Below are 20,368 nucleotides of genomic sequence, written 5' to 3'. Positions count from 1 at the left end.
TTTACTTTAACATATTTCTAACAGTTTAACCCTGCAATCGTGCATTGGATCCGAACTAAAGGACTATAAGCCATCGGTATGTGCAAAAGAATAGATTGGCACTCACCATAACCACAAATTTATGTACCGAAGAATGCTAATGGCCGCGGAGCCCATGCTGATTGTTGTATATGCACAAGCTACCTTTCATATGCAATGACCATGTCCAATTCAGTGCAAAGATTTAGTTGATGGCTAAAGATCAGGGCTGTGAATTGCATAGACTTATTCGACATCTCATGGAGCAACAGTAGATCATCCACACATTGGGCATACTTTGATGTTATATTTTTGGCTGAGGAGGGTATAACCCGCACCATTTGGGAGTAGATCTACGGTAGTAGGAGGTACATTCTTTCAGGGGACATTTTCGCAAACTTGGGCGTGAGATTCTACTTCATGCTGAAACTTTTGAACCAGCTCCTGAAGCTCCAACTTTCTAACCTCAACATCCTCTTCAACAATGGGATGCTCTAAGCCAAGGTAAAATAGACCAATTGCAATCAATGCGGCTCCCAGAAAGGGCAAGAAGCAAGAAAATAGAGCAAGTACATACGGCGACTCATCTGATCTTCGAATTCCAACGACATTGATTCCAAAAGGTCCAATGATCATAGATTGGACAAGACCACACCCTCCAAAAACTCCTAGCTTGTGTGTAACAGTGAGGCTCTTATCCTAGTATTAAAAATAGAAAAATGTGAGCAAACACCTTACATATAAGAATGAGAACAAGCAATATATCATGCTTTCACGACACTTCCACCGCACTAATCCATACAAAAAAATAGACTAAAATGAGTACCAGGCATATTATATGACTAACCGTATCATTGTTTTATATATAAAGGTTCGCCAGTGGTATGACAATGTTAGTCGACATGAATGATTCTAGAAGGAGTTACAGTTAGAAAACCTCTAAGTTAGTTGTTGCAATTTCAAATGCCACTACCACCAAGTATCACAACTACTAATTGTACCCACCAATCCACAAAACTAATACTAACTTATAAATAACCGAAAATGGAGACCTTATCAACGACATGGCTCATTAATGCTCGATACCTGCATGTCATAGCTCATAAAATTCAGAAGAGAAAAAGCTAAAATATATCGTAACTGTAGGAAAACCTGTAACCACGCACGAACTGTAATCCGCATGACATCTTGGATCGAAAAAAGCCTGCCCCGAACTGCTTCTTGTTCCTCAATCATTTCCCTTGTGCTCTTTCGTATGCTTTCCGGCAAGGTCCGTGCAACATTCCCTCTCAAGTGTTGAAGAAGCTCAAATACTATTTCCTCCCTCGCATGAAGTGAGCATTTCACTCTAATAACCTAAAACGGCGACAACCAAGCGCACTTATAGATAACGATCGTTCGGCTAGCAATTGTTCCATTAGAAGAATAGAAGTGTACCTAGGTTGATAACCTTTGGATCTGTTGATCTAAAATCATCATAAATAAATGCACGCCTTCGAGACTTCTCCTATCCATGAGGAGAAAAGGGAACGTGTTTAGCATATGTGTCATGCATATAATATGCATTAAATTACTTTTTCTTCTAACAAAAGATGGCGGCATAAGGAGCACATGTTCATAAACATGAATTGAATTTCATCAATTGCACCAAAGATATTTTTGTGGAATAATCTAGAAAAGCAACATGAAAAATGAATTAGCAGAAAACCAAGAAAATGACGACAGATGCAATGTAATAAGTTTTCTGTTAACTAAACTAAAGCTGTGTGGAAGTATAAAAATTATATTTGATTACAGTATTGTCAAAACCCGATTAACACATGCTAATTTCCAACATTAGAAGGGTAAAACATCAAATGGGAATGAAATGATCAAGTGCATAACCTGATGTATCTCAAGTTTTGGGACTCGAAAAAGATAATAGGAGGATCTACAGTACTATAACCAGAACCTATGGAACCAAAAAACTGGGCACTCTGTTGCATGAATAGCCAAAGTAGCAAAGTCACACCTACATCGCTTGCTTGATTTAACTCTCCTCCTTTTTTACGAGGAAGTCAACAGAACGAATGGGTAGCCATGTTATAGAAATGTGGCAAACTTGCTATTTCCAGTACGTAGAATGTTTGGAGTTTGACTCCAAACATTGCCAGTGAACATCCAGAGAACTTATGCGCACAAGCCAAATTGTAAATTGAATTGGAAACGCCCTTCTTTTTTAGGTAGAAGGAGACCTTCATGAGGCGGGCATCAAAGTTCACCTTATTTGTTGACAGCAAACAATGTTGTCGGTCAATAAGGCATTTGCAAGTTTAGATTGGACGAAAAGTACACACACGTGTCGCCCACCGTGGTAAGCGACAGGCAAGATGTCCCACAACCTTATGAATGCTTTGTGGGATGTTACAACCTCCGGTAGTAAGTAGTTCCTACGTAAAGAATGACAAGAAAATTAGTGATCATTTTGGAAAAAAAAATGCATAAAGGAAGATATATTCCGGGAAATTAAATAAATAAAAAAACAATCAGAACTTACAAATCTTACGGACAAATCTTATGTATGTACTTGCTCCCATGACACTAAGTCTCTATCATATGTGGTCTACTACCTGGTCAATCTTGACCCTTGAGTCATTATTCTTCAAAACTTTAGTGACATATGAAACTCACTGAGTAATTGACATTCCACTTGGGCTGTACTCATACCTTGATTAGGTCATAATTTCCGGTCTATTTCCACTACGATAAAAGCTTTGCCTTAACATGTTTGAATGTTCGCATTAACCTGGGCAAGACTGACCCAGATTGTAATCTTGGCAGCCTAACGACCAATTTTTTACTACATTATCTCAAAACAGGATTGGAAATTATGTACCGCACCAATTGTTTTTTACTTTAACATACTACTAACGATTTAACTCTGCAATCGTGCATTGGATCCGGACTAAAGGACTATAAGCCGTTGGTATGTGCAAAAGAATAGATTGGCACTCACCATAACTACAAATTTATGTACCGAAGAATGCTAGAGGCCACGGAGCTCATGCTAATTTTTGTATATGTACAAGCGACCTTTCATATGCGATGACCATGTTCAACCTAGAACGAACTTCAATGCTAAAAATTTAGTTGATGGCTAAAGATCAGGGCTGTGAATTGCACGAACATATTCGACATCTCATGGAGCAGCAATAGATCATCCGCGCATTGGGCATACTTTGATGTTATGTTTTCGGCTGAGGAGGGTATAACACGCACCATTTGGAGTAGATTTGCAGCAGTAGGAGGTACATTCATTTAGGGGACATCTTCGCAAACTTGGGCGTGAGATTCTACTTCATGCTAAAACTTTTGAAGTAGCTCCCGAAACTCCAACTTTCAAACCTCAACATCCTCTTCAACAATTGCGATCAATGCGGCTCCCAGAAAGGGCAAGAAGCAAGAAAATAGAGCAAGTACATATGGCAACTCATCTGATCCTGGAATTCTGCCAACATTGATTCCAAAAGGTCCAATGATGATAGATAGGACAAGACCACACCCTCCAAAAACTCCTAGCTTGTGTGTAACAGTGAGGCTCTTATCCTAGTATTAAAAATAGGAAAATGTGAGCAAACACCTTACATATAAGAATGAGAACAAGCAACATATCATACTTTCACAACACTTCCACCGCACTAATCCATACAAAAAAAAAAAGAAGACTAAAATGAGTACCGAGCATATTATAAGACTAATTGCATCATTGTTTTATACATAAAGGTTCACCAGTGGTATGACAATGCTAGTCGACATGAATGATTTTAGAAGGAGTTACAGTTAGAAAACCTCTAAGTTAGTTGTTGCAATTTGAAATGCCACTACCACCAAGTATCACAACTACTAATCGTACCCACCAATCTACAAAACTAATGCCATCTTATAAATAACCAAAAACAGAGATTTTATCAGTGACATGGCTCATTATATTCTCGATACCTGCATGTCAAAACTCATAGAATTTAGAAGAGAAAAGATTGAAAGATACCGTAACTGTAGGAAAATCTGTAAGCATGCACGAACTCTAATCCGCATGAATCTTGGATCGAAAAAAGCCCGCCCCGGACTGCTTCTTGTTCCCCAATCATTTCCCCTGTGCTATTTCGTATGCATTCCGACAAGGTCGATGCAGCATTCCCTCTCAAGTGTTGAAGAAGCTCAACTATTATTTCCTCCCAGGCATGAAGTGACCATTTCACTCTAATAACCTAAAACGGCGACAACCCAGCACACTTATAGATAACGATCATTCGGCTAGGCATTTTTCCATTAGAAGAATAGAAGTGTACCTAGGTTGATAACCTTTGGATCTCTTGATCTAAAATCATCATAAATAAATGCACGCCTTCGAGGCTTCTCCTATTTACGAGGAGAAAAGGGAACGTGTTTAGCATATGTGTAGCCATATTACAGAAATGTGGCAAACTTGCTACTTCCAGTACATAGAATGTTTGCCGTTTGACTCCAAACATCGCCAGTGAACATCCGAAGAACCCATGTGCACAAGCCAATAAATCAATTGCAGCATTCTATTTGAGGTCCAAGGAGACCTTCATGAGGCGGGCATCAAAGTTCACCTTATTTGTTGACAGCAAACACTGCTGTCGGTCAATAAGGCATTTGCAAGTTTTGATCGAACGAAAAGTACACACACGTGTCATCCACCATGGCAAGCAACAGGCAAGATGTGCCACAACCTCATGAATGCTTTGTGGGATGTTAGAACCTCCGGCAGCAAGCAGTTCCTACGTAAAGAATGACAAGAAAATTAATGGTCCTTTTGGGAAAAAAAATTGGATAAAGGAAGATATATTCTAGGAAATTAAAAAAAAAAAAAAAAACAATCAGATTGTACAAATCTAACGGACAAACCTGAACTTCCAAAATACCTTAAATGTTAATAACGGCGGCAGACCCTCTGATGTGTAGTGACGCTAGTAAAAAAATTTGAGCCTACCATGACCGTAAAACAATGGGTATATCATCTTCATCGGCGCATGATGGATCACCAGCCGACTACCCTGACATCTCAAATAGAAGGCCACCAGAGACTCTAACTAGAACCTGTAAGGAAATGAAATCAAAATTAGAGTACACCATACATTTGACGCTTAGCAAATTATGTAGCAGAGAAGGTGGAAAGAAACAGCGCTTATGTATGTACTTGTTCTCATGACACTAAGTCTCTATGATATGTGATCTACTACCTAGTCAATCTTGACCCCTGCGTCATTTATTCTTCAAAATGTAGTGACGTATGAAACTCACTGAGAAATTGACATTCCACCTGGGCTGTACTGGTACCTTGATTAGGTCATAATTTCCGGTCTATTTCCACTGCGATAAAAGCTTTGCCTTGACATGTTTGAATGCTCGCATTAACATGGGCAAGATTGACTCAGATTGTAATCTTGGCACCTAACGACCAATCTTTTACTACATTATCTCAAAACAAGACTGGAAATTCTGTACCGCACCAATTGTTTTTTTACTTTGTCATATTACTAACAATTTAACCCCGCAATCGTGCACTAGATCCGGACTAAAAGACTATGAGCCGTTGGTATGTGCAAAAGAATAGATTGGCACTCACCATAACTACAAATTTATGTACCGAAGAATGCTAGAGGCCACGGAGCTCAAGCTGATTTTTGCATATGCACAAGCGACCTTTCATATGCGATGACCATGTTCAACCAAGAACGAACTTCAGTGCAAAGATTTAGTTGATGGCTAAAGATCAAGGCTGTGAATTGCATAGACATATTCGATATCTCATGAAGCAGCAATAGATCATCCGCACATTGGGCATACTTTGATGTTATGTTTTCAGCTGAGGAGGGTTTAACCCGCACCATTTGGGAGTAGATCTGCAACAGTAAGAGGTACATTTTTTCAAGGGACATTTTCGCAAACTTTGGCGTGAGATTCCGCTTCATGCTGAAACTTATGAACCAGCTCCTGATGCTCCAACTTTCTAACCTCAACATTCTCTTCAACAATGGGGTGCTCTAAGCCAAGGTAAAAGAGACCAAGTGCGATCAATGTAGCTCCCAGAAAGGGCAGGAAGCAAGAAAATAGAGAAAGTACATATGGCGACTCATCTAATCTTGGAATTCCGCCGACATTGATTCCAAAAGGTCCAGTGATGATAGATAGGACAAGACCACACCCTCCAAAAACTCCTAGCTTGTGTGTAACAGTGAGGCTCTTATCCTAGTATTAAAAATAGGAAAATGTGAGCAAACACCTTACATATAAGAATGAGAACAAGCAACATATCATACTTTCACAACACTTCCACCGCACTAATCCATACAAAAAAAAAATAGACTAAAATGAGTACCGAGCATATTATAAGACTAACTGCATCATTGTTTTATATATAAAGGTTCACCAGTGATCTGACAATGCTAGTCGACATGAATGATTCTAGAAGGAGTTATAGTTAGAAAACCTCTAAGTTAGTTGTTGCAATTTCAAATGTCACTACCACCAAGTATCACAACTACTAATCGTACCTACCAATCTACAAAACTAATGCTAACTTATAAATAACCGAAAACAGAGATCTTATCAATGACATGGCTCATTATATGCTCGATAACTTCATGTCATAGCTCATAAAATTCAAAAGAGAAAAGGCTAAAAGATGTTGTAACTGTAGGAAAATCTGTAACCACCCACGAACTGTAATCCACATGACATCTTGGATCGAAAAAAGCCCGCCCCGGACTGCTTCTTGTTCCTCAATCATTTCCCTTGTGCTCTTTTGTATGCTTTCCAGCAAGGTCCATGCACGCTCAGATACTATTTCCTCTCTCGCATGAAGTGACCATTTCACTCTAATAACCTAAAATGGCGACAAGCCAACACACTCCTAGAACCCATGTCCACAAGCCAATCAATCAATTGCAGCATTTTTTTTTGAGGTAGAAGGAGATCAGACCTTCATGAGGCGGGCATCAAGATTCACCTTATTTGTTGACAGCAAACACTGCCATCGGTCAATAAGCATTGCAAGTATAGATCGGGCGAAAAGTATACACACGTGTCATCCATCGTGGCAAGCGACCGGCAAGATGTGCCAAAACCTCATGAATGCTTTGTGGGATGTTAGAACCTCCAGCAACAAGCGGTTCCTTACATAAAGAATGACAAGAAAACTAGTGGTGCTTTTGGGGAAAAAAATGCTTAATGGAAGATATATTCCAGAAAAGAAAGAAAATAAAAACAAAACTTACAAATCTGACGGACAAACTTGAACTTCCAAAACACCTAAGATGTTAATAACGGTGGCAGAACCTCTGATGTGCAGTGACGCAAGTTAAAAATTTTTTAGCTTGCCATGACCGTAAAACAATGGGTATATCATCTTCATCAGTGCATGATGGATCACGAGCCGACTACCCCGACATCTCAAATGGAAGGCCACCAGCAACTCTAGCTGGAACCTGTAAGGAAATGAATTCAAAATTAGAGTACACCATACATTTGAGGCTTCCCAAATTATGTAGCAGAGAAGGTGGAAAGAAACAACGAGTCTGTATGTACTTGTTCCCATGACACTAAGTTTTTATGATCAGTGGTCTACTACCTCGTCAATCTTGACCCGAGTCATTATTCTTCAAAATTGTAGTGACATATGAAACTCATTGAGAAATTGACATTCCACCTAGGCTGTACTAAAACCTTGATGAGATCAGAATTTCCAGTCTCTTTCTACTACGATAGAAACTTTGCCTTAACATGTTTGAGTGTTCACACTAACCTAGGCAAGACTGACCCCGATTATAATCTTGGCAGCCTAACGACCAATCTTTTACTACATTATCTCAAAACAGGATCGGAAATTCTGTACCACACCAATTTTTTTGTACTTGCTCATTCCACAAGGATCTATTAGAGGTGGAAAATAGGTTTACTAGACTCTTGTGGCATTGGATTGTCTATTTGGTGATTATAGTAGACTGGCATTTACAGCTATCTTCTTCCTGCTTACACTCACAGCAATGTCAGCAGCAAACTGAGCACCAAGAGAACAAACTACGATGAAGAAAGGGATACTTGAACAGAAAAGGAAGTTTACTGGCTCAGATGTTCAGTCACAGGTGTATCACGGACCTAAGAAAGATGTCCATTCGGTGACTCTTTGTCGAGAGGGTCGAAAGGCAGGAAAACCAAGAGTATGAAAGGCATTGAGCCAAGTCAAATGCAAGTAAAACCCATCTTAAATCAATCTAATTTGAGAGACAGTAAGCAGACATCTTAAGAATATCGAAACTTCAAACGAAAATAATCTCTTTTAATTTATAAAAACCGGCCACGAAAGGATATGTCGACCATTACACATTTTGATTGCCTCATAGAGTAGGTGCTTCGTTCGTTCACTCATCAGCCTACTTTCATCGCGCAGAGAAATACTTATGGCAGGATGTAGCCACTGTGCATTGCTCAACCATGATTGGACGAATGGGTGATCTGCCGCTACATGGCACCACCAAGTGGGGCCCACTGGCCGCTCCTAGCATGGAGTTGCTGTGTCCGCAATTGCGACATCATCCTCGCTATCCCCAAAGTCAATGAGTTGGTGTATTCTAAGCCAGCCAATTGGCACCCGATGACCCCCTCGAAATTCTTCTAGAGCATGGCCGCGGCACTGTTTCCGTCATCCTGGCCGTGGCATGCAACACTGTGTTGACATCCAGACTCGCGCTCCTTCGTTCTCCTCCTGCCCGTCTAAACTCCAAGGCACAAACGAGCCCATCGGTCCAGAGATCCTCGCCCAGCATGCTGCCTTCGCCAGCACGAATTCCCGCAAAGCCGGGGGCGATTCTTCAATTCAAAGATCGAATATCAGTTCTCACCATCGCGTAATGGCGAACAGGCTATTGTGCAAGCGTCGTAGAAAAGGCATGCGCGCCAGATTGGGTTTCCTAGAATTAGTTCATGGCGCGATCCTTCCAAATCCAGGTAATGCGGCCAACGCGAAGTCCAAGCCCGGCTGTTCCAGGCCAGCAGAGTCGACACCGACACAATCAAAACAAAAGAAAATAAAAACAACGAAACTTAAAAGGCACGATATACGAAATCTCTGGCATCCGTCGAGGTCATGGAGAAGCTTTAGCTCTATAAGGAGAGGATCGGGAAAATTTAACCGGAAAGAGGAAGAGCGAAGAAGAGGGACGGAGCGAAGCTGCGGGGAGAACGGGAGGCCTTGAAGAATGAGGAGGAGAGTCGCCGCCGTAGCAACGCGGTGGCATTCGAGACGAGCACTGCTCCGAGGATCTGGAGAAATGGATCGCCTCGGTTCGGCGGGGGTGATGGCGTGGAGAACCGGCAGGCGCTCGCCGTCTGGAGCGCCCGAACTGAATTTTACACGCCTCCTCGCGCGGGCAAAATCGAGCACTTTGGCAGGTTCGCAATATTTGCATCTCCAAAACTCCATTTGATAACGTTCCAATTTTTCAGTCGTTTTGTTAATTAATATCTATTCTACAATTAGAAAAACAGGACGGGAACATTTGGCTCATTGAATTTAAACTAAAAAAAAAAAATTGATCTTTTTTATTATTTCATTTATTAGCAAAGTATTCATTTTAATTAGGAATTTTCAAAGTGAAACTAGGAGACGAAAAACACTAATCTACTCAATTAAGAAGTCTAATACCAATCCACTCAATTAACAAGTCTCAGAAGATTCTATATCTTTTTATCCTTTTTGTCATTTTATTTATCTATTCGACATTTCAGTTACACATCTTGCATTTTGTCGAGAAGAGAAGAATACGAAACCGTCAAGAAATGCCAAATACCATAATCTTCATAGAATTTGTTGATGGCCAATACCATAATCCTCATAAAATTTGTTGAAAATGGCTAAGTAAATTCTCCGCAGCAATCAGTCCTCGTAGCTTTGATGAAATAGCTGCTCTCATTCTCAGTCAGCTTCTTGAGTTGTTTAAAAGTCCAAAGATGAATGACGAAGCTCAAATTATGTAACCGTTTTGGAAATACGGATGATGATGCCCCAATTCTGTTTCCTGCTTTATGAAATTTATGCTGTGCATTATTTGGTATGAAATTGACAAGAAAATAGAATTCTTTATCCCATGTTTTGCTGCCACTTTGCCCCTCCTACCCTGTTAATATTCTACATTTCAAGCACTATAAAGTGGTAATCAGGATAAATCAAATGGCCCAACAGTACCAGAAATAGATGCACCTGCCTAGTTCGTGTGTAAGGAAGATATTAAATCTAGAAAATTTAACTTGGACTTTCTCCATCCGATTCTAATTATTGCACGGTGTCTCAATTCTCTCTCATGGGACAGGCATCGCAATTTGGTTTGCTTTTCGTACAGAGGACCTACATTAATCTCACACTATTCATCACTCTCAACTGCCATCAGTACACTAGGAGAATACAGTAGTCATGGAATTAGTTTTAAAAAAAGAAGCATCTGCAATTCTCCTCTCATGGCACAGGCATTGCAATGGACTTCAAATATCGAGAGTAAGCGCCTCAAGAAGTAAAATTGCGAATCACTTACACTCTTCAGAATGGAATTTTCTGGAGTAAAGCCGATAGCCTGTTAGGAGTGAATCCAAATTCCGAATAGCCATTACAGCGAACCTAGCGATTAGACTAGGGGATAGGAAAAGACATAACTTGAGCTGTACGTTTAGCATGCAGAAATAAGCTCTGTAATAGAAACACATTATCCCGATGCTCATAAAAAATGGCCGCATCGCGGTATAGAAAAGAAGAAGAAAGAATGTAATCTGGGTAATGAAAGCCAGAAGAAATCCAGTGCAACTTGCGGTGCAGATGTAAAGTACATGAGAAAATAGTACGACAGAATTGACAGAAACATGCTCAAGAACACCAAATTAAAGCCAGCAAAGCATAGCAGAGGGAGACGACCGACGACACATGGAGCCACCTTTGAGATCACATTAGAACGAGTTTTTTAAGATACGGAGTCAACATTATCGGCCCTATCAAACCAGTGGCCTTCGAACTCTTATGAAGAAAAATGCCCCCTTGGATGCCGTTATTGAAATCCAGCATTCCTTTTATCAACAAGTGAGGCATTGGAATTTAACTGTCTAAAATGTTCGGTCGAAGCCGGATCACTAGGTTTCTCATTCCTACTTGGTATAGTACTAGCACATCATTAAATAATATGGGAGACCGAAAGTGATTTGGTCTTTTCTCAGTATTAACATACCAAAGATGACCATGAGCACACATCTTCACATCTGTGCCTCCTCTGTATGCTAGAGCACACTATTCAAAAGCTAATGCCCTTCTGAAGTAGGGTAAGTGGCTTCATCCTACGTAGTTCATTTGTCAGTACAGATTGCTCAATCATCTTGAACATAAAGTCGATAAACAAGCAAAACGAATGGCGTCACCCTTTAGCATGGGAAGGACCGGAAGTTCCACAAAATTTTCCCATGGGGATGTTAACAGCCAAAACAGAACATAAGCCTTGGACGTACTATCATCAGCAAATTTTTACTCAGAAAATAGATGTCTTAGAGTTTACTCAGAATTTATTTACAGAACTCCCTGGTAAACCTCCTCCTCCTCCTCCTCCTCCTACATTGAAGACTCTTCATGCTCCTGGCCCAAATCCTAGCACAGATGAAACATTACATTTAGCCATTTATCCGAGGTTTCTTTAAAAGGAACAATAAGAAAATTTACCTTCATCAATTTCAAATAAACTTGGATACATTGTTCGAATTCCAAATTCCTTTGCACGACTTTCTCGTCGTACCACTCTTTCTCCTGTGTGAAGAGAGGGAGGGCCGAATCAGAATGCATCTATTTGTGGAGCTAGGAGCTAATGATGCGTATCTTACCTCCTCAGACAGAGCCGACCATTTCTCACTTGCAGATTTTTTCACCATTTTTTTCACCATTTTTTTCACCATAGATTTGCACTGCTTGGTCCTCTTGAATTCATCCCTGTCATGCATTAATTGGTAAGAACAACCGCGACTAACAATTAAAACGGAAAAAAATCTACTTCATATAGCGCACTCACACAAAAATGTCAAATGCGAATTCTCGATTCGGATTCCAATCGCTCCCAGAGCTTCCACGGCTGCCAGAGCTGCTAGAGCTGCTAGAGCTGCCAGAGCTGCTAGAGCCCCAAGAGGGGCCAGAGCTACTAGAGCTCCCAGAGCTCCCAGAGCCCCCAGTGCCGCCAGTGCCGCCGCCGCTGCTGCTGCCGCTGCCAGAGCGCTTTGAGGTCTTAAACATTCTATACAGCCAAACCAAATGCAGAAAGGAATCTATCTCAGCAACATTGCGGCGATTCAATAAAACCGTCATCCATTCCCGATACAGAAGAAAGAGTTCGCTAATTGAGACCCTAGGGTTCATTCCCGCCAGAGCGCTTTGAGGTCTTAAACATTCTATACAGCCAAGCCAAATGCAGAAAGGAATCTATCTCAGCAACATCGCGGCGATTCCATAAAACCGTCATCCATTCCCGATACAGAAGAAAGAGTTCGCTAATCGAGACCCTAGGGGTTCATTCAACCGATCGAAGAAGAGAGGGATCGCGAATCGGGACTTTAGGTTCGAGACTTACCCCGAACGAGCCACTGGCCTCAGCACAGGACGAATCGCTGGGCGCATCTTGGCAGTCATGGCCAGGCTCTTGGAAAGCTTCATCGTCGACAGAGAGAGAGAGCTCGTCCGAAGAGGAGAGGAGGCGAGAGGGGAGAGCTCGGAGGCGCGAGAGGGGAGGGCTCGGGAGAACAACCCTAATCGCTATCCCTTTTATTATTATTTTTTTTTAAATCTTTTTTTTCCTTCCTTCCGCCAAAAATCCGTTAAACTTACGAAATTAACTTATCATTCATGTTTTATTTCATTGAGACCCAATCCAAATCACAATGTCATTTTCTAGTTATTGAATGAGCCTTTTTTCAATTATTTTAGGCTTATGCTCTACTCCGAGTAGAAAAAATCTGCCCGATTTTTATTTTCACATATAGGAAAAATGACACTAATACTACGCCTTTTTTTTCTGCGATTTACTTCTTCTTTTTTATCTCAATTCAATCCATCTCTTCTCCTAACGCCAAATGTTCGACATATTTATCGTATTACTCGCTTGATTAAAAGTTTAAGATCACTGTCTTATCATATATTTAAAATATATATATATATATATATATGATCTATAATATAAGTAGTATTAATCATAAATATATTACCATTCTCAAGAGAATGGCCAACTGTACATAATTTTGTGTTGCGCAATGAAAGTGCTATTCCTAGTTGTTTTCATTTAATCTAGCCGTAGATGAGTTCTTTGTTGGCTTCTGGTGCTGTAAGTTCCTCTGTGCTTAATTTCATTTTTCTTCCTCACTTTTAATAGATATCCAAGAAATAGAGTCACTTACAGCACCATGCTGGTCAAGAATTCTGTATATAACTTTCTAATTGACGACATAATTGTTCTCAATTAATATTATTATGGTCCTCCTTTTTCCCCGTTATCTTCTTCTCAATCTTTCCATTTAACGAAGTCTTTTTTTTTTCTTTTTAACATATAATCAATGACCATATGGATCCTAAACTCAGATTTGCTGGGAGCCTGGAAAAGTAAAAGGAAAATGACACAAATAGTCCCTTAACTTTGACTCAATGTCTTATGTAATCCCTTATTTTAACCCAATGAGTAATATCGTCTCTGCATTTTCAATTTGTTCAACATAATCCTCGAACTTTCGATACGTGGTCCTTAGACTATATGTAAATGTTCAATGCCGTTCCCGCACTTAAATTAATGGAATGATAACATAGAACATTTTCATTCAATTTAAGAACTAAGCTAAATATATACAAAATGTCTAAAGACTGTATTAAATATATTAAAAGTTTAAGAATGGCATTACATATTGGACTAAAGGAAAAGAGAAGCTCGTTTCTTGGTTCTTTTATATCTATCGGGTGCACAAATGTGGAGAAGAGAATCTCCTAAGGCGTCAGTTCTGAAATTTTCTTCCGAATCTTTTTGTTCCAATGATGTCTATTGTTCTAATGTTTATCCAATAGCAGCAATGTGTTGATAGTTGTCTAGATAATGACAGGAGTTACTAGTCAACTTAGCAAAGTTTCAGGAAAAAAAAAATGGGAATTGCACAAATCTAGCGGAGGCTCACAGACCAAGCAGAAACAATCACCTGATGGATCCATCGTTATCAAGGTCTGCAGCAACTAGATCCCAGGGGTCATCTTCTTCTGCAGAACCCATTTCGCGATTCTACGATTCCTCTGGTCGATCCTCAGCTCGGTCGCCCCGGCCACTGCCAATGTGCTTATCACTAGCCAAATTCTGGCGAAACGTCTTCCTGCCAAGGCCGTGAATGCGTACCGGCTGTCGGATGTAACGGACAGATAAAAAATGTCTACCCAGCTCAAGTCCTCCATGAAATGCACGACGATAGTCCCTATAGCTGTGCAACTAATCACAACCGCCAAAGCCACGCACACTTTCGTCCTAATTCTCATCCTTCCCTTCTCTCTGTCGATCATATAAGTCCTGAACATCCCATTTTACTTGTTTTGACCCGCAGTGCTCAGCAAAACCGCCTCTTGCCAGTCGCAGATGTAGGTGATCATGCCGTTAAGCAGGACACCGACAAATCCAAAGCCCACCAGCATGAAAGCACAACTGAACAGCTTTGTGAACGCCGTGTCAGGGACGACATGGCCAAAGCCAGTCGTGCAAAGAGTGACCACGGTGAAGTACAGAGGTTCGACCGGGTTGAACGTGGGTGTGCCTTTGAAACTCCCGCTCGTCAAGTATACCACAACGCCCGCTGGACAAACAGAGGAGTCCATTTAAGGGACGGCCAGGGGTCCTCCCCGTCGATGGTGCTCTCCTTGTGAAAGGTGAGCACGGAAGGAGCCAAGTGGGAGTGGTGGGCGAGTCGTCTCTTCTTGGTCAAGTTGGCGATGAGATTCACAAAGGGAGAAGAGTGCCGCGTCGTGATTATGGGGATGATAGCATCGTTGGTTAAGAGGTGCGGGGCAGATTGCCGCCTTGGCATGGTGCCAAGGCTGCTGAGGTTGAGATCAAGGAAAACCGAAGGGAAATCTCTCCTGACCGTCGACATCTCTGTGAGTCCCGGTGTGCGGAGGAGAGGTTCATCATCCATGGCGAATCTGCATCATAAAACTCCCAGCAACCGTAGGTGTTTCAGAGGATTTTTCTATGTCCTCTTTGGATAAAAAACGAGTGATGAAAAGCCAACTGCAAGTCAATTTATTGCGGAGCAGAAGCATGGTTTTGAGAGGTAGTTGGGCTGAAAGTCAGATCAGGAGACGCCCCAGAAAGGATCACGCTTTAAACTTCCCCGCCTGTCACATTGGCTTCTAACTTCCCAGGCTCGTGCTTCTGCATCGTATCTGCCCTGAAAGAGGCAGTTTTCAACCGTTAGATGCTTGATTGACAAGGATGGTTCTTTTGAGTCCTGGCAATTGTGTCGCAAATTCTGTGCGCAAATTGATGCATGAAAGAGAGCGAGAAGCTTAGAACCATGTATGCAAGTTAAATCTGGCGGACATTGGACACGGCAGATAGCACATCATGTTTTCTCATATCGAGAGTAGTCAGTTGTTTCGCATTGCGAGGGAGTCGAAGCAGGACACAAGCCGACAAGGCCTCATTGCGCATGGATTTACATGTACAGAAGGCTCGGACCCAATTGGAAATCTCGGAAAAACTGCAGATGCTGAAAGCAGGCAAATCTGAGAAAAAATTGAACAGAACAACTTCTCCAGTTACATTTTCCTCAGCCGTTACTGAAAAGTAAAAAAAACTGCATTAGCGTTTTCAGGACAAATGCATTAAGTGGCCAGGTCTTGAGATCTTTGGTCAGGCTCGTGATTTGGTTTGGTCCGGCTGATTCACATCTTGGGTTTGGGTCTGGACCTCGGCAGAAAGGGTCAGATACTTTTCGTTGACCGGCGGGAACTGCCAACGTTAAAGGGTTCACTATTGCTGGAGTTAACTCCGGCATTGACTCACAGATCAATCTATTTCTACTATGCCCCTGGACAAACAGTATTTGGTCTACCAAGAATTGATGCTCGGCTTGCAGATCTGAGAGAAAACAGAGTAAACTCACCTAACTTGGAGGTTCTCGCCTCACTCCTCTGGCAAATATGGAAAGCGCGCAATCACTTTGTCTTCAGAAATCAGCGTCCAGATCCCGCAACGATAGTGGAGGCAGCACTAGTAAACGCAAGAATCTCGTGCTTCTGGGGTCTGCAGTCTTCGAAAACCCAGCATATACTTACTGGATCGAACCTGGTTTGGAGTCCCCCGGAGCTCAGAACACTGAAAGTAAATGTTGATGGGCCCTTTCCGACGGGAAGAGAAGAGGGCGCGGTGGCTCGCGTCTGCCGAGACCACTCGGGAAGACTCATCGACGGTTTCTCCAGCGGCGTTCATGCTGCTTCAGCTTTGCAAGTGGAAGTAAAGCAGGCGTTGTAACTCTTAAGATTACCCTAGAACACCTTTTGCAGAGAGGGAAAGAGAGAGCAAATTTAGTGCTGTCTGACACTAGTTGCTGCAGTGCAGAGTCAAAGTTTTGACTCTTTCGGAAATCCGCGTCTTAATTGGCTGAGTGCACTGAACTGATCCCACTATTTTTCGAAGCTCCGGATTCGACACTGCAGGAGAGAAGCCAATTTTATTGCGGATTGGGCCGCCAAAGCCCAACGACCCAAGGCCCTTCCTCCGAACTGGCCTGCATCACCTCCTCAACCTCTTTTAGAACTTCTGCGTACTGAAGCCCCGGCCATGGGCATGTTTGATTTTCCAAGATGAACGAAGCTACTCCTTTTAGACCAAAAAAAAGAAAAGAGAAAAAGAAATCCGGCATCGACACTCGACTGTCAAACATGCTATTCCTCCACCATTCGCGTGTTGGAAATTCTACATGCCCAGCTTTTATTTTTCTTTCAGCTCCTTTTGGCTTCATTTTCTTCTGTAATGAATGGCTTCCAAAGTGACTGCCTGATGTAATACTGCTTCATTGATTTGACATTTTCTTCTTTTTTCTTTTGTTGCGTTTTTAGTCCCTAAGTATCCCGAGAGCCTAATATGAATCTTTCTACATATAATTATCATATTAGTAAAAAAAAAATTGTATAGATCAGTCCTAAACATTTATGCAAAAATTTCAACATGGTCCCTCCGAGTAATTACCACCTGAATCCGCTGACGCGACGACATCTAATCATTAGCAATCACCCTACATGGTTATGAATCGTAATGTCGGCGATTTCCAGTTATAATTGAGTGAAAACACTACACTAGAACTCCACATAAAAAAATAATAATAATAATAAGACTAATCTTTGGAGAAATTGAAAAGTTTAAAATTGAAGTGATATTTATATAATAAGTTTATGGTTGAACTAATAATTATTTAATTTTCTCTTTATTATTTTTTTTCGACCGGATTGGGGTCCTGATTTAATGCGTGCTACCTTAAATTTGGACATTGGAGTGGAGAAGTGGGATAAGTTCATATAGAATGATTGGCCAATAAATTTATTCTCGACTGCCCCCGAATTCGGCTTTATCAATAGAAGAAAAATATATGGTCCTTTTTATATGCGCGGTGCACTGATGCCTAAAGTCCTGGCCATAGGTAGGTGTTTCCACGTGTCAGCACTTGCTTATAGCTAAGTCAAACCAATGTAATTACGTGCGGGCTCTTCCCCCAATCTCACTTCTAAATTTCTAATGGATCATTAATCCGAGATCTGACGTCGTCCATTTCATATAATAACGACCGGGAAAATTGTCAAAAAGTCGAAAATCCATTATATGACAATTAATTTGATGATAAACCTTTAAATATGTCAGGTTAATCCTAATTTTTTTGATAATTTACCAATTCAATTATAAATTTTTAATTATATCAATTTAATCATAAATATTTTAACGATTTGCCAAATTAATTATAATTTTTCTAATGAATTGTCAATTTAGTCTTTCCAACTAATTTTAGCTAAGTATTGTTGACGTGGCAGTTTCAACTAGTACCGATTATCATACGTGGCATGATTAGCGTTAATATGGACAATTTTTTCCTAATTTTTTTTTTCTTTTCTACTTTTTCCTCTTTTTACACAAGACTAGCGGAGCCATTACTAACCACTAAGAGAGAGCCAATGACCCCACCAACCACGGACGAGGACCGCAAAGCCCTTATTAGCTATGGGCGAACAACCCTTACTGGATTTGGCAAAGGGCTCGCAATCCCTTGCTAAGGCTAATGAGGGCCGCAACACCCTCACGAACCATAGCAAGGGCACCAACAAGGGCTTCACAGCCCTTGCCCACTGGTCAACAGAAGTTGCCAACCCTGCGATGGCCCCACTGGTCCTTTCTAAAAAGAGGAAAAAAAAGAAAAGAAAAAATCAATAAAACATTTTAAAAAAATTAAAAAATTATTTTTCAAAGATCCAATGCCACATGAAATGTCTACCACTAACTAGATTGTCATATTAGCAATATAAAAAAAGGTTTAGACTAGTTTGGCAAATCATTAAAATGTTTATAATTAAATTGACACTGTTAAAATATTTAAAACTAAATTAGCAAGTTGTTAAAATGTTAGGGCTGAATTAGACACCAGACAATAGATTTAAGGCTTTTGAGACAGTTTTCCGACTAGGGGCCCACGAATGAACAATTCCAATCGAGGTCGACGAGGTTCTAATTGATTGTTGAAAGAGTCATTTTCCTTCATGAATTAATATTAGCCCGTGCATGTCGTGCATGACAGATCGAGGTGGGGATTCTAGATGTTTAACTTGTTGAGGAATACAGCGACTTTCGTTGACCACATTGTGATTGTGACGATTCATATCTTTAAAAATATAGCTCAAAACTGCAGGTGATACAAGGCTGATCTCATCAAGTGAGTAAAGCTTTCGTACCCAAAACATAAAAAAGAAATTAATTAAAAAGAGAAGAATATAAAATTAAAAAAATTAAAAATAGTCAAGAGTATCATAAGAGATTTTTACCATATCCGTTTGTAAAAAATTTTATTCATGTATACTGATATGCCGTTTATATCAAATAATGTGAATATATCGACTTTATTAATGTAATTGTCAAACAATGGATATAATATAATAAAATCCCTAGATTTCATATCCTCTTAACTTTAGTTCTATGTTGATTAGAAAATTAGATGACCAAACGTAGCCTAATGTCTTTTTTATTATTTTTTAAAATTTATTTATTTTTTTATTTATTAACACTCTATATTTATATTTCCTTTTAGCTTTTTGTTAATTATTATCCATTCTACAATTAAAAAGAAAAAAGAATATAGGAACACCACGCTCATTGGATTTAAATTAATGATTTAAAAAAAATTCCCATCATTTCATTTATTTAGAACATATTCATTTTAATTGGGAACTTTGTAAGAAAAACTAAACACAAAAAACCCCAATTTACTCAATAATCAATATTAACAAGTCTAAGAAGGTTTTTATAGTAACTGTGACGTTTCTTTTTATCTTTTTTGTTGTTTTATTTATCTATTTGACATTTTATTTTTTCGTTCAATTATGCCATTTTGTTGAAGAAAATATGGAGTCAAGAAATGGCGAATATTATAATCCTCACAGAATTTGTTGAATATGCCTGAAGTAAATTCTCCACCATAATTAGTCCTCATAGCTTTGATGAAATAGTCGCTCTTCTTTTTGGCCAAGTTCTTGAATTGTTAGGAAGTGTCAAACATGAATGATAAAGCACAAGCTGTGTAACTGTTTTGAAAATACGGATGATGAACCCCCAATTATGATTCTTGTTTTAGAGAATTTATGCTGCATTATTTGGTATGAAATTGACTAGAAAATAGAATTCTTTATCCCATGTTTTGCCGCCACTTTGCACCTCTTATCCTGTTAATCTTTTATCTTTCAAGCAATATAAAGTGGTGATCAGGATAAATTAAATGACATTCGGACAAATCCTCAAGAGAATGGCCAAGAGTACATAATTTTGTGTTGTAGAAGAAAAATGCTACTGCTAGTTATTTTTATTTAACCATATATGAGCTTCTGCTCGTATGCCTTAGGAGTTGTTCAAAATATACAATGAGTTTTTGGGCTTCTTGTTTTCTTGCTTCTTCATGTAACTTCATTGTTCTGAAAACAAAGATTGTGAAAGGCTGATGTCTAGTTAGATTATCTGGCAACTTTAGAATTATTTTTAGAAACCTCCTTCTCGGTTAC

General features: G+C 40.1%; 2 pseudogenes; both read right to left on the bottom strand.

Moving 5' to 3' along the window:
- Positions 1-16,291, bottom strand: part of LOC104441931 — a 56,848-nt pseudogene extending 40,557 nt beyond the window's left edge.
- On the bottom strand, positions 397-9,505 carry LOC104457295 (annotated as a pseudogene).
- Positions 16,292-20,368: the final 4,077 nt, after the last annotated feature.

This window comes from Eucalyptus grandis, chromosome 1 (assembly GCF_016545825.1).
Source record: "Eucalyptus grandis isolate ANBG69807.140 chromosome 1, ASM1654582v1, whole genome shotgun sequence".
Classification (NCBI taxonomy): Eukaryota; Viridiplantae; Streptophyta; class Magnoliopsida; order Myrtales; family Myrtaceae; genus Eucalyptus; species Eucalyptus grandis.
Note: the sequence above shows the minus strand (reverse complement) of the source record. Positions and strands in the feature narration are given on the sequence as shown.